At 44.0% G+C, this 15,815-nt stretch overlaps 1 protein-coding gene across 1 annotated transcript in view; it reads right to left on the bottom strand.

Moving 5' to 3' along the window:
* Positions 1-15,513, bottom strand: part of PTPN14 (protein tyrosine phosphatase non-receptor type 14) — a 180,363-nt gene extending 164,850 nt beyond the window's left edge. The window contains exon 1 of the mRNA XM_025429920.3: positions 15,292-15,513. The gene's annotated coding sequence lies outside the window, so the exon portion shown is untranslated. The remainder of the gene's footprint in view (positions 1-15,291) is intronic.
* Positions 15,514-15,815: the final 302 nt, after the last annotated feature.

Here is a 15,815-nt window from a genome sequence, read left to right on the forward strand (position 1 = left end):
AATAATGTAATAGTTTATAATTATTTATAATTATATTATATTATAATATAATTATATTATTTATAATATTTATAATTATCAATGAAGCATGTATACATATATATCTTTCCCTTTTAAATGCTACCTCTTATGTAAACATATTTTCAATAATTCTAAACATACCATATCCATATATATGTATAGTATACATATCATATCCAGCAATAATTCCAACATATTTTTTTCTGCATTAAATGATGTAAGGATTAGTGAGCACTTATGCCAAAAGTGAATCTAGTGTAAGGGTTATTATTCAACCTTTGAATGTATCGATTTAGGGCTCGTTAAATCCTTTTGTCAAACTATAACAAAGGGAACTATAAGAAAAACCACACAGACAAAGGCAAGACTTCTTTGTTGGGATAATCCACTTCCTAGGCATCAAACATTGTGCAAAAAAAGCAAGATCTAAAAGAGTATCAGCATCTGAAAATAAAGTTGTGTCACCTTTCAATTAGTCTTCATGAGCTATGCTTGAAATTCTGTTTGTATGATTCAGGTATCACAAAAAATGTCCATGATAATCACACAGACATTTATCCTAAAATAAATTCAACAAAAATAAGCTATGAATGCGAAGATCCTCACTATCATCTTCTATGGGATAGCAAGAAATGTTAAGTGTATGTATTTTCTGTAATAAAAAATGATAAAGCTAATTACAATATATCAATACTATGTAGATATGCTAAATATTATTAACCAATAAGTATGAAAAGCATGTATATATATGAAGGAGTACATAATACTATAAAAATACATCTATTTAGGAACAAAGATAAGAAAAATGTGAAAAAAATTTTAAGTAGCTGGAAATAGACCTGTGGGTAGACTTTTGCCATGTTTTTTCAAGTTGTTATTCTGAAGGGGGAGAGATTTAATGCTTATATTTACAAAATATCCTTGCTATGAAATATATCAATGCCTCTCAGTTAAAAAACCTGCAATTTTAAATGAGCTTAATTTTTTTTTGAGTGAGAACATGAGCCTGAGTGGGGCGGGGGTGCCCACAGAGAGAATCTCGAGCAGGCTCCACACTCAGCGCAGAGCTTGACACAGGGTTCGATCTCCATGACCCTGAGATCATGACCTGAGCAGAAATCAGGAGTCAGACACTTCACGGACTGAGCCACCCAGACACTCCTGAAGTTGCTAAAATCAATTTCTGATTTAAAAAAAACTTCCTAATTAAGGCAACCTTGGACTACTAAATGACATATATCAAGCATAATTTCATCATTTCTTGCTAACTTAAGGTCATTCTCAGGAACATCACCATTGTACTATATTCCCTCACAGAGATGCTATCTGCCAGTACCGAGGAGGAGACTGTGTGCCTGCCCCCCACCCATAGACACTCAATAAAGCACTGCTATGGATCATTCTAGGTAATGTTTTCTCTTTTGCCTTTGGGAGGCAGTGATGCAGAGTGGTTACAAGTACACATTCTGGATTCGTGCCCAGATTTGACACTGAGCTCCATCATTTACTAGTATTTGCATGCCAATGGTGTTACACAGTAAACTAGTATTTACTAGTTGCAGGATCTTGTGCCTTAGCCTTTCTAAGCCCTGGTTTTCTCATCTACAAAATAAGTCTGTGAGAGTACTTACTTCAGAGCTGTTGTAAGGATCAAAATGATAATCCACTTAAAGTGCTCGACAAAGTACTTGCACACCCTAAGTAGTAAATAAATGCCAGCTAATATTAGTCTCTGTCTGGTGGTCATCTAAGCTTACCTCTTACCATCACTAACTATTGCTGTTTTCTGTCTCTATCCACTGGTCCCCAATCCTGAGGCATCATTCTGAACCAGGGCTCCCAGGAATAGTTTGATAACCATCTGTAATAGTGCTGCTCCAAAAGAAATGCAATGTGGACCACAATGCAAGCCATGCAGGTAATTTTTAATTTTCTCGTGGTCACATTAAAAAGCAAAACTGAAGAAATTGATTTTAATAACAGATTTTATTCAACTCAACATATCCAAAATATCATTTCAACATGTAATCAGTTTTAAAAATATTACATTCTTTTTTACACCAAGTCTGCAAAGTCTGATACGTATTTGATACCGACAGCACGTGTGAACTCAAATGAGGCACATTTCAGATGCCAAATGGTCATGTGGCCAGTAGCTACATTATTAGTTGCTTGTTATTTTAAAGATTATGACCACAGAAAGACATCCCCTTCTTCAAAAACATCAAAAACCATTTTAAAAGAAACTGATGGATGGACAAAAGGAAAGAAAGAAGGAGGGACGCCTGGATGGCTCAGTGGTTGGGCATCTGCCTTTGGCTCAGGTTGTGATCCCAGGGTCCTGGGATCAAGTCCCGCATCGGGCTCCCTGCATGGAGCCTGCTTCTCCCTCTGCCTGTGTCTCTACCTCTCTCTCTGTATCTTTCATGAATAAATAAATAAAATCTTTAAATTAAAAAAAAAGAAAGAAATGTAGCTTTCTTCTGAATCTCTTAGTCGAAGACCTCAAGTGATCCTAATGCCTAGGAAGGCAGGCCAGCATCTTTTCAACAAAGTGAGTCTCTTTCTATGGGAGAATGTGCTGCTAAAAAGAGCAAGGTTTTCTCTAAGTTGTTTCGCCAAGCTGTATCTCACAAGGATTTGTTTTGTCCCTGAAACCAGTTTGATGACTGCAAAGATAAAATCTTGAAAGAGAAAGAAAGAAAGAAAGAAAGAAAGAAAGAAAGAAAGAAAGAAAGAAGAGAAAGAAAGAAAGAAAGAAAGGAAAAGAAGAAAGAAAGAAAGAAAGAAAGAAAGAAAGAAAGAAAGAAAGAAAGAAAGAAAAGAAAAGAAAAGAAAAGAAAAGAAAAGAAAAGAAAAGAAAAGAAAAGAAAAGAAGAAAGAGAAAAAGAAAGAAAGAGAAAAAGGGGGGAAGAGGAGATGTTCTGGACCAGCACAGACACAGATGTGTCTGTCGCATTAAGCCTAACTGAGCTGTGGGGTCGGAGAGAACAAGTTCAAACCCCACTTCCTCCACTGACTCGCTGCAAGACTTTCACCAATAACCTCTTCAACTCTCTCATTTCTGGGGGATAAGCTATGGATAAAAATAACATCTCTTTCATAAGATTGTTAGGAGTTTAAAGGTTGTAGAGGGGAAAGCCGTTCCCATATATAAAGCTCTGCTTTGTGAAAGGTCAGAAATGGGGGGCAGGAAAAACTGATGAAGGGGATACGGGGCAAATTAGCTTGAGGTAATAAAGGGGCCATGGTGGAGAGAAAACCGTTCGTGTTATAGTCACAATGCCTTTGTTAAAAATGCCCGGTTACACAAAAGAAGTTAAACAGTGGCAGCTATTAATAAAATAATTGCAATGACCTTTCTAAAGCCCTCAATGGTTTTCTACCTCGTTAGCCTGCCTGCTTTCCTCTTGGCAGTATCGTGGGCAAAGGGGAGGAGGGGGGAGGGCCGATTGCCAGAATCCGGAGAACCACGATTTTTCAGTAGTGCCTTAACCACAGCTTCTGGCCTTGATAAGATGGGGCTCCTCACTATGCCTAAATCTTTCTTTCAACAATGAGGTTTCTGCAGTGCCACAAATGTAATCTGAAATATTACTCTTTACTATATAAATACATAAAGTTAGATGAACTGTTTACTGTCCCTAAAACATTCCCTGAAGGCTTTGTGAAGATTCCTGATATTTTGTTTTAAACTTGCTTTTTTTTTAATATTTTCTTTTTTTAAGATTTTATTTATTAATTATCCAATTAATTTTGTTTAAAAAGTGAGTCTGGTCTACAAATAGAGATTTTAAATATTTACCCATCTTAATAATCCAAGTCACCATACTCTCTAATTTATGTTGACTTTCTTAAAGACGACAAACACGACATCTCTCTATTCCAGAGACCTCCTAAACCAAACCTTTTCTAGAAAGTATTTCACAGAATATCAGTGTCCCTTGAGATTACACGTCCCATAAAATCAAATCTAAAAAAAAAAAAAAAAAAAAAAGCGGGGGGTGTAATGTCTGGGTGCCTCAGCATCTACGCTCTGCCCAGGGTGTGATCCTGGAGTCCTGGGATCGAGTCCCACATCGGGCTCCCTGTGAGGAGCCTGCTTCTCCCTCTGCCTGTGTCTCTGCCTCTGTGTGTGTGTGTGTGTGTGTGTGTGTGTGTGTGTGTGTCTCATGAATAAATAAATAAAATCTTTAAAATAAATAAAAAATAAAGGTCCTACTAAAATGAATTCAGCTTTGACACACTTTTGTTAACTGCAAGACTTCTTGGAGTCTTTTTTTTTTTTTTTAATTTATTTATTCCATGATAGTCACAGAGAGAGAGAGAGAGAGAGAGGCAGAGACACAGGCAGAGGGAGAAGCAGGCTCCATGCACCGGGAGCCCGACGTGGGATTCGATCCCGGGTCTCCAGGATCGCGCCCTGAGCCAAAGGCAGGCGCCAAACCGCTGCGCCACCCAGGGATCCCTTGGAGTCTTTAAAATACACTCATGTACACAGATTTCAAACTGCTATGTTTAGCCATTATCACCATTTTAGCAGTCTATGAATGAGAAAAATAATAATATGAATTGAGAATCAAATGACAGAGTTTAATTATCCCAGGGCAATAGGTATTCTTCACAGATCTTTGCACTGGCCTGATGTGCTGTGCGCTGTGCATTTCTTCCTTTTATGATCTCTGATAAGTATCAATCTTGAATACATATATACAGTAATTAACCCATCAGAAGCCTCCAAATGAAAACAATTTATTATAAAGGGAGGGAGAAAGAAGGGAAGAGAAAGGAGCAGAGGAGGAAGGAGAGGAGAAATTTCTTTGAATAGCTTAGTGTAAACATCACTTCATATTCGCTGCGAAGCTAAAATGCCTAAACGCTTTCATCAGGATAAAGAGACATGAAATACATGCTTGTACCTAACCTAGCGCTTGGAAAAATAAGCCTCATTTTCAAAACAACCAAACAGCTGCTCAGCAGAAGCACAGCACAATTCATCCTTCCCAGCCTTTATTTTTAGATGCCTCTTAAGCAAAACAATAATTTTCTAAAGAATATCATTAAGATCCGTAGGTGTCATCTCATTATTTTCCCATTTTAATTCGTTTCATATCAGTCACACATTTTTCCCTCCTAAATCACATAATGATATCACAGTCCATAACAAATTCCTTGCCTTTGAAGAAAAGTATTTATATGATCTTTTAAAAATGTACAGAGTCTAAAAACAGTACAGTCTACCCAGAATGTCAGGGTAACTCACGGATGTAAGCATAGGGAGTCTAAAAGCCCCATTTTTCAAATGATCATTTGGAGACTTGTGCATGTCTAAAAAATATGTACCTTTATCATCTAAAGCACGTTTTACAAAATGTATCATGAAGAATATATGCTTAATAGATCAGAGGATTTCATGGGCAGAAGTGAATGCTAATTGCCGGCTGGAGTCTTTAATGAAACCTAATTGCTGGCTTGAGCTGTCACCACTGACCCTGGTAACAGACTAGTACACCCTTCATAAACCTAATACAGCATAATCCTCCTTCATTACGGTTATTATAGCTCTGCAGTGGGACACGTCTGCCACAAAAATAAACTCTGCTGCCTCTTCTCTAAATGGACGTGTCACTTCTCCATCCCAGAGCAAGTAAGTGTTGACGGCAGTAGTCACCTTCCAACAAGTGATACCACTTCACAGCCCAGATCTACTTCCAAACCCAGACTCACACGCTCACCCTGAGACACCATTACGGAAACCACCAACGTGCTCCATGGTGGAGGGGGAGGGGGCCAAGGGCTGAAACACAGAAACAAACCCAAAGAAGCCAAGCATCACCCACCACCAGAAGGCAAATGGGAAAAGCAGAAGAAACGTTCTACAACTGGGTTTGATTTAGGAAATCCATGTGTAAAGCCATTCAAATTTACAGCCCACGTTTCAGATATTGAGCCCAACAGATAGTCCCTTTAATTTGCTTTGAAGTTTTTTTGGGGGGTTTGTTTTGAAATCCAAAAAAAAGAAAAGAAAAGAAAAGAAAAGAAAAGAAAAGAAAAGAAAAGAAAAGAAAAGAAAAGAAAAGAAAAGAAAAGAAAAGAAAGAAAGAAAAGAAAGAAAACATGACTTCAATTAAAAACATACCTGTACTATTCAACAATTCCCCCAACCTGTTACTTTGTAGCAGGTGCCAAGATGCCAAAGATAAATAAATCACAAAATACACCCTCCAAGAGCTCTCAACTTTGGGGAGGTAGAGGAACAAGTGCATAGATACAATGTGAGGCTTATCAGTAAAGAATGGGTGAAATACGACCAGAAGGCAGGTCAAGTGACAATGAACTCTCCTAATGATAACAAGGAAACGTCAGACAAAACATCTACAAAGACATCAAAATCATACTAGACATTAAAAAACAGAGGTGGAGATGATTATGTGACCAGGTGTGAAAAAGAATTTAAGGGAAAAGTAACAGCAGGAGTCAAAGCCACAAGATTTCAACTGCGAGAAATGTTTGCAGAAGGGTGATGGGGAGCCAAGAGAGGTAGAAGCTCCGGATCAGGTTAGGTAGGAACAAGAGCAGACGACTCCTGAATGCTCTGCTAGGGAGTCTGCGTTTAAACGTGGGCAATTGCAGGTGTTTTTTAAGTTAGGTATTTTATTTTTCAAAGATTTTATTTATTGAGGCACCTGGGTGGCTCAGGTCATGATCCCAGAGTCCTGGGATGGAGTCCCGCATCGGGCTCCCCACAGGGAGCCTGCTTCTCTCTCTGCTGGGCAGGGAGCCTGATGCGGGCCTCGATCCCAGGACTCTGGGAGCATGGACCTGAGCCAAAGGCAGATGCTTAACCAACTAAGCCACCCAGGAGCCCCTAAATTAGGTATTTTACAGGAGAATGTAGTAAATATACATGTTCCCACCACTCAGCCTGGGGGGAAAAGCAATACCACGTCACATCTCAGCCCTCACCTCCACCACCTCCCATCCATCCCCTGTATTTGGTGTTTATCCTTCTGGCATTTCCTTATGCTTTTACTACAGGCACAGGCATCTCCAAATAATATAAGTAAGGCAGCAGGACAGATTGCAAGCAGGAGAGAGAAAATATCAGATGTGTTGAAAACAAGATTCTGGGGACTCCTGGGTGGCTCAGTGGTTGAGCATCTATCTGCCTTTGGCTCGGGTCATGATCCTGGGATCCTATCGAGTCCCTCATTGGGCTCCCTGTGGGGAGCCTGCTTCTCCCTCTGCCTAAGTTTCTGCCTCTCTGTGTGTTTCATAAATAAATAAAATCTTAAAAAAGAAAAGAAAACAAGACTGTGTAGTACAGAGGAGAGACTGGCCTCCACACTAGGGGCAGTGGGGCAGGTGAGAAAGAGCTGTCAAGGGAGCTGTCATCAGTGAAGGACCGTCATGATGGAGAGAGAAGGGGCAGCCTCAGCGGCGGAGGGCATTCCTGGGCCAAGGAGGAGGTGGAGCTGAAGGTCCCATCACAGGTGCACGGGCAGCAAAAGAGAAGGGACAGTTTGTAGTGAGCCCCGAGGCAGGATGTGGACAGAAGTGGGACAGGTGGCAGGCCCTGGCTGACACTGATGAGAGGATCCAGGCCGATGAGCCAGGACACAAAAGTACAACCTGGTAAACACCAGGAACAAACGGGCAGGACAACCTGACCAGGGCATGACCCGGGAAGGCTGCCCAGAGAGGTGGGACTTAAGGGGGGGGGAATGTCTCGAGGGACAGTCGTCTGTTTTTAAGATTCTATTTATTCATGAGAGACACAGAGAGAGAGGCAGAGACACAGGCAGAGGGAGAAGCAGGCTCCTTGCAGGGAGCCTGATGTGGGACTCGATCCCAGGACCCCGGGATCACACCGCGGGCCACCCAGGTGCCCCTCAAGGGACAGTTTTGACAGGCAATGCTGAGCGGGAGGATTCCTGGGCAGAGATGAAAAAAATTATTGGGCCCATTTGGGAAACAGCTGCACCTTGGCAGAACCGTGGGGAACATAAATCTGAAGAAAGCAGAGGGCCATTTGGGGGGTTATTTGCAGAGAGGCTGAAATATCAAGATGAAGTGTATACAGTGTGTATATGGAATTCATAATAAATTCACTTTCGTGACCATGAAATCTGCCTTAATCCCTTTTACTTGGGAACTAAAATAATGGCAACAGCCAATCTTGTGATTTGGGGGATAATGCCAGTGATACCACTGCTGCTTATCATAGTCCTAGATGCAGAACAGGCAGTCTTGGTTAAGGGCAGACTGGGAAAGCGGCTGGGACAGTGTCACGGAGGGTCTCTCTCTCTCTCTCTCACTTTAAAAACTAGTGACTCAGAGTTTGAATAATGAGAAATTCTGTCTCTTGCTCTTTAATATAAGGGTGCAAAATGTATGGACAGGAAGGTAAGCATATTCTAATTAATGTACCTAAACCTACAAAAACAATTTTGGTTGATGCCTTGTCCTCCAAATGTTCCTGCTTATTAATCCCTCTGAGATATGTACACTCCCTTGATCTGCAAGGTTCCCTAGGTTTGAAAAATGAGGGGAAAAAAATGAGCACATTTTTTAAAAGTTTCCAAGTAAAGCAAAATAACACTAAGAACCAGAGCATCAGTAACTTCAGAAAACTGCTTAGGGATATGACTCATCTCCTTAAGCGAGCGAATGAAATGTGTATAAGAAACAGCACTGGTACCTATGTAATTACAAAAGTCATAGAGTCATTAATATGATGTAATTTTCCCAGAGCACTGAAACTATTAGAGAATAAATAATAAGAACTCCATTCTATTCTGTGAAAAATAGAAATAGTAATTGTACCTACTTCAAAGGGTCATTGAAAAATTTAATAAAATCATTCCAAGTGCTATGAACACTGGAATTATAGAGTCAGCAGCGGTACCTATAAGCTGTGGCTACTGCTATCCGATATCTGTATCAGGTAGAAATTCTAATTCCAAACCAAGCAAATGTAATTACTGGTGGGGAGGCTTATAACTTAGTAGAGGAGACAAAGAGAGAAATATATGTGACAAGAGGAGACACAACTCACCAACATAAGTAAGTGCAAAGTGCTTTGGGACCATGAAGAAAGGGAAGCCTAACTGGTGGTGAGAAGGAACGTCAGGGAAAGTGAAGCTTTAGTTGAATGCATAGGAGCCAGGCAGGTAGCAAAGGGGAGAGGTCCCTCTGGGTGGGAGTATAAGAGGGAAATTAACCATCACCAGACGTTAGGGCACTAGCAGAGAGAGAAAGAACAGCAGATGACCCCAAGAGAGTCAGGGGTAAGAAGCTTTGTCATACACATAATAAGAATCAAAAGAATTTAAATAGTATTAAAAACTGTTTTAAAATAAAAACTCTTTGAGAGAGGAAAGAGTAGATGAAGAATATATGACAGGCAGCCCCAGAAACTCTCAAACAATCCCAAGGGGCAGGGGGGATGCAGGCAAGGAGCAAACTAAAGATATTTTAGGCCGTCTAAAGACTGATAGGGTTTGTTACTGGCAGGTAGAAGTTGGGGGCTGCTAAGAGTGACATGCTGACGGGAACTCCAAGTGCCTGGTTTCAGCAGCTAACTCAACAGGTCACTGCCTAAGACAGGAAACACAGAGACAGCACATTTTGTGGCAAGAAATTAGTGAGTTCAGTTTAAGACAGGTGGAATTTGGATACCCAGGCAGACAGAAATACCAGATAAACCAAACTGTTTGGAACCAGGTGGAGAAGTCTGGATTGGTGATGCTAACCAAGCAGATCCACTGAAATGGAAACAAGTCATGCACTCATGGGCCTGATGAGGGCTAAGTGACTCCCGGCCTCTCCAGGGCTCTACAACTACCAGGAACAGGGTCATTCAAGCCAGTGTAGCAAAAACCTTCAGAGACTACTATAAGAGCCTGAGGACAGAGATGGACAGACTCCTTAGCTCTGTGACTCTCAAAATGCAGTTGGTCAAGGACCAGACTATTAGCATCATCTCGAAGATCCTCAGAAACTCAAATTCTCAAATCCAACCCCAGACCTACTGACTCAGAGGCTGGAGTGAGCACGGAGAACAGCACTCTGTGTTTTAACAAGCCCTCCAGGTGATTCTGACGCCCACTAGAGTCTCAAAGCCCCTGCCTTAGCCACTGCCTCCGTTACTTGAACGCAAAGGAGTTATGAGAAAAAAAGAATTCCCAGGAGATGGATTTCCAAAGACCTGAGGAAATTAAGTAAGTAGAGGGCAGGTAAAGGATAAAGCATTGGAAAAAAAAAATAAATACATAAAATAAAATAAAATAAAATAAAATAAAATATAAAATAAAATAAAATAAAATAAAATAAAATAAAATAAGGATAAAGCATTGGGACCTGTTACTAATTTTAACATGAGGGAGTTCTCCCTGTGAGCTAAAAATCTGTAAGGCAAATTAGATCGAGTCAGTGGCCCATGCAGTAGAGCTTCCTAATTTAGGAATACGGTTCAGTGCTAAGATTTCAAACATCACAAATGTGAAGAAGATATTCCGCACGTCAGAGGATGCCATACCGCCAGCCAATCTCTTTCTCATTTTCTCATCAGACACCTCCCAACATCAAGCATTTATGGGAATGGCCACCTAGGTTTACAGGATCTCAGGATACACGATAGGCCTCTGGGTCAAGCTAATTGACCAGGCTCAGGATGAAACCCTCGAGCTGGGCCTAATACAGTCCCTAAGGAACAAAGCTAAATCAAGTATCAAACTTTACACACGAGATTGATCTAAGAATGGCCACAAGTTTTTTTCCAGTAGCAAGAACCATGAAAGAAGTCAAACAAAAGCTTGAAGGGAGAGAAATACAAAACCAAGCCAAGAACTATAGAACCAACAAGAAAACGATAAAGAAAATTAAAACAATGTTAATTGCCATTTATAATCCAACTTAGACGTATAACCACCCCACAAGGAGTCATTATTATTACCTTTTATCCCCAGCTACTCTAAGTCCTCATCTACAAGCATTGCCTCATATCCTTTCATTCAGAATTATAAATAATTCAGAGACTATTTTCATAATCAGTGTGCAAAGAATATATGGCAAAGGCATAGCCGGTCTGGGGAACATGGACTTCCTCTCCTCCTCCCAGGGCAAAAACTGCAGCCAGATCTTCAACTTTCCTAGGTTTTCTCCCCCCAACCTCTCGAAGGGGTACTCACTCTCATGACCTCCTGGCCTGCATGCAATCCACATTGGAAATTCTTGGCTGTAACAACCCATTCTGCTTCAAGAATACGTATTACATACTACAAACCTGCTCTACTGACGTTTTCCAAGCTGTTCCCTTCTTCTAACAATCCCTCCTGTTGAGAGGCTGATATGAAGATCAATGAGTTAATGTTTGTCAAATACTTTAGGCTTCTCAGATGAAAGGTAACAGTAAAGTTCAAGAGACCTGAGCTGGCATTACACTAGAGGTGTTGCAGTACACTCTATATTTGGGCTTCAAAGAAGGAAAGAAATCAAGGCTGCAAAGACACTCCTTTGTGAAGACTGGCCAGCTCCTGCATTCTTGCTAAAAGCAGGCAGACTCATTCTTCACATTCTCTAATTAACTGGATCTCGACATTAGAAATACAAGGATCCTTCCATTAGCACCGGATCCTTGTGACAGTAAGTGGTGTCCAGGGAAAGGATCCTTTTCTCTCCCCTTCTCTTAAGTGGCCTTTCCTCCCCCAAGCTTCCCCACTGTCTAATCATGCAATTCTCAACCTCCTCCTATAGAGGGGCCACATGAAAACTGCCAGCCAACACATTTGCTTTGAGCCAAAAGACCAAAAAAAAAAGAAAAAAAGTCAAAGACAAAGCTTTATGTGTATGTTGGCATGCACGTGAATTCATACTGCTGGGGGAAAAAATGACCCACATAAAGAGCACATTCATGGCCACATATAACTCCTCAAACATATAAATAGCCTTGATCCAACACCTACTCTGTACGAGGCACAATATGAGGAGGGTGACATACAGCATTACACTGAATTCTCCACAAATATCCTGGCAAGTTACATACTACCGACCCCACATTATAGATGAAAGAATTGAGATGCCAAAGGACTGAAGAGTGCGTCCAACACTACACAGCTAAGAAGCAGTGGAGGTGAGGGGATCCCTGGGTGGCTCAGCGATTTGGCACCCGCCTTCAGCCCAGGGCGAGATCCTGGAGTCCCAGGATAGAGTCCCAGGATCGAGTCCCACGTTGGGCCCCCTGCATGGAGCCTGCTTCTCCCTCTGCCTGTGTCCTTGCTTTTCTGTGTCTCTTATGAATAAATGAATAAAATAAAATTTAAAAAGTGGTGGAGCTGGGATTCAAACATAGCTACATTTCAAACTTCCAAAGCTGGATCCCCTGCTCCAGCACACTAACCGGAAAGCTGCAGAACTTGCTACACACCCCTTGGACTGCTCAGGAACCACTCCATGGGGCTTTGACAGGGGAAGGTAAATTAAGTCAGTGAGGGGAGATCCCAAAGTCTTATTTCTAACATTATTTTTAATCCCCTCTGTACCAAAACTTGGTTTCTCTCGTTCTTTTTTAATCAGCTCAAGCAAGTAAGGATTTAATTGGCTAATGAACTATTTCATCTTATCTCTTTCCCTTGCCTTCTCTCTTTAACGAAGTGCACAGCATAGCTCTGAGGCTCAGAATGAGTTCAGATTCTACACGACCATTGGTGACGAAGTCTAGAAGTTCAAATGCAGCATAGCAGGTGAAAAAGAATAAGAATATGGAATCCAGGAGGGGTTCACTGTGCAATCAAAGGGTTTATGTTTGCTTCCCTGGAGCAAAAAAAACAAAAAAACAAAAAAAAACAAAAAACAAAAACACATAAACCCTTAATAAGGAGGGAGGGCATTAGGAAAAAAAAAAAAACTCCTCATAGTTTTTGACCCCTGGCCCAGTCATTCAGGACAAATACCAATTCTCCTAAAAAATTCTGATTTTTTTTCCGAAATTCTTTAGGTTCTTCCATATTAAAATAGTCTAACTGTTCTCTTTCCATTACAGCTGTCCGGCCCACACAGTGTGCACAAAGCTGAATAACTAAAGTGTGAATAATAACTGTGTCTAAGCCAATGATGGAAGCCGGGCGAGCACCAGGATTAGCAAGAAAGAGCTTCCCTTCAGCCATGTCTCTCACGCAGGCCCTATACCTCCAATAAAACTCCTGTCAAGGGGCTGTTCTTGAGATAAGAGAAAGTGTTTGTGGAGGGGCTTAGCCAAACACCCCCAAGTTGTTCTTTTTCTGCTCCTCCGATGTACTGGCCTGAGTTCACCGAGGCTGGACCTCAGCCACGGTGAATACTACTAGGACTCCACTTCAGCCCAGTGAAGAGGCACCCCTGAAGGGCAACCCACGTACAGCGTGCTTCCGTCTGATAAGGAACCTTCCTAGGCAAGATCTGCCCAATCCTGGACCATCAGGCTACAAAACCCGATGGAACAGAATTCGATTTTATAAAGTTTCAGAGGAAGGAAAAGTATCCTTACAAGTGTGCTAAAGCAACATTTGATGACATTTACATGTAGAGAAAACTATGACAAACACAGGGACATCCGTCCATGGGCTCATTCTGCGCATCTGTGGCCACCCATTCAGATCAGGCAAAAAGAGTGTCATGCTGTGCAGCTCCCACTCATTTCCAGCACAGGAGCTTTTAACCCCAACCCCAAAAGATAAGCAACTTTAATGCAAGGTTCTGTGATGCTGCAGTATTATCACCCACTGCTGTCAAGTGGCTCTTTAAAAGGGAATCAAGTGCCATTCTAATGAAAACAGGCATGGGCCAATTAGTGCCAATTAAAATTTAGATGGTCACACAACTGCTGCTTGTAGAAACAGCATCAGACAAGGAGGTGTGTCCGAAGAGAGAGACTTAGGCGCCTCTGGAAACTACTTGGTTCCCGTAAGGGGATAAAACGCTTCTAGTTTCATTTCTGATATCTATCATATCCCAAATAGCTGGGTCAGATAGCTAGCTTTTTGAACTCTTTTTTTTTTTTTTTGGATGACTCTTCATTTTGCACAAGCTGTTTCTTCCAACTGGAATGCATTCTCCGGATCACTCCTGCAAGGTAAACACTCCCTTAACCCTATAAACCCAGGGCACACGGTACCCCTCGTCTCCAAAACCAAGCCTTCCCTGCCTCTTCCAGCACTTCTCGCTCGCTCACTACTGTAATTCTTCATCAGCCTGTGGGTTTCCTCCAGGAGGCTGCAGTTACAGCTTGTTTAAGTATCTCAGCATCCTGTTTTCCGAGCAGAGTAGAGGCGCAACACCAGGTTTGCTGAATGAATGGGTGAACTGATCCAGTTTAAGAAATTAACACATTGGTGGAAACCCTGCGACCCTATATTCGGCCTGCAGTCTAGAGATTCCGCACATCTTCACAAAGAGCCTGCAACACCCAGTTCCAGGACGGACTGAAGCGCAAACCCCACAATCTCCTTGATTTGTAGGTGGGGTTGGGGTTGGGGTTGGGGTTGGGGTTGGGGTTGGGGGGGGGGGTGACAGGAACCAAAGGAAGCGGAAGGGGATGCTAAGGAGATGGCACCAGTACCTGAGACTACTCCCTCCCCAAGGTGTAAAATCCACTTAACAAGTATTCAAACACTCAGGTTTAGGGATCACGCCAGGGAGAACAGAGAGGCGTACTAACAGCCCCCTCAGAACTTGTGAATACTCAGAACTTTGAAAAGTTTGAGGTGCGGATCTGTTGCGAAGTTATGTGGCCACAGGCTTTCCCCACGAGCCAGCCCGACCGACCACCCAAGGAGGCCAGGAGTCCGGGGGCACGGCCGGGGCCTAGTGGGAGGGCATTAAAAACTCCCCTCGCTCCCAGGATCCCGACCCCCTCCCCAGGAGGCGCTGGGAACTGGGGCGTCGGGGAGCCGCGTCCCCGTCCCGCTGGAGCCACAGCAACCTCGTCCTCCTCCCTTCCCTCTGCCCTCAGCGCTCGGCTCCGTCCCGCTGCCCTTTCCAGGCCCGCGCTCGCTTCCCAAACAGCCGGAGGGAGCCGGGAGGAGGGGGCGAGGGGGTGGCGCGGCGGCGGACCCGCAGGCAGCGCCCCGCGGCCACCTCCACCCCCGACAGGGCGAGCACCCAGGGCCCCGCGGCCCGGCCGCCCCGCGCCCCCGCTGCCCCGCCAGCCTCCCGGCGCCGGTCCAGGCTGCCCCGGTCCTCGGCCAGGCGCCCGGGGCCCGAGGAGGCTCCCCCGCCGCAGACGGCGCCTACCTGCTCACATGGCCCCGTCGTGACCCGGGGTCCCGCGCGGAAAGCCTGTCCCCGCGGCGGCGGCGGCGGCGGCGCCCCAATTCCCTAAGGAATTGATTCCAGTGGCCGCGGAGGAGGGCGGGGGAAGGAGCCGGGGCCGGGGCCGGGGCCGGAGCAGGCGAAAGGGGAGGGAGGTTTCCGCTGCGATCCCCGCGCACCGACCCGGAGAGGAGGAGAGCCACCTAAGCCCGGGGTAGTCCCGGGGAGGGGGCGGGGGGCCGGGAGGAGGGGTGAGGTGGGCGGGGGGCCCGGGAGCAGGGGTGAGGTGGGCGGGGGACCGGGAGGAGGGGTGAGGTGGGCGGGGGGGTGCCCGGGAGGAGGGGTGAGGTGGGCGGGGGGGTGCCCGGGAGGAGGGGTGAGGTGGGCGGGGGGGTCCCGGGAGGAGGGGTGAGGTGGGCGGGGGGGGTCCCGGGAGGAGGGGTGAGGTGGGCGGGGTGGTCCCGGGAGGAGGGGTGAGGTGGGCGGGGGGCCCGGGAGCAGGGGTG

The sequence above is a fragment of the Canis lupus genome, chromosome 7, assembly GCF_003254725.2.
Source record: "Canis lupus dingo isolate Sandy chromosome 7, ASM325472v2, whole genome shotgun sequence".
Lineage (NCBI taxonomy): Eukaryota > Metazoa > Chordata > Mammalia > Carnivora > Canidae > Canis > Canis lupus.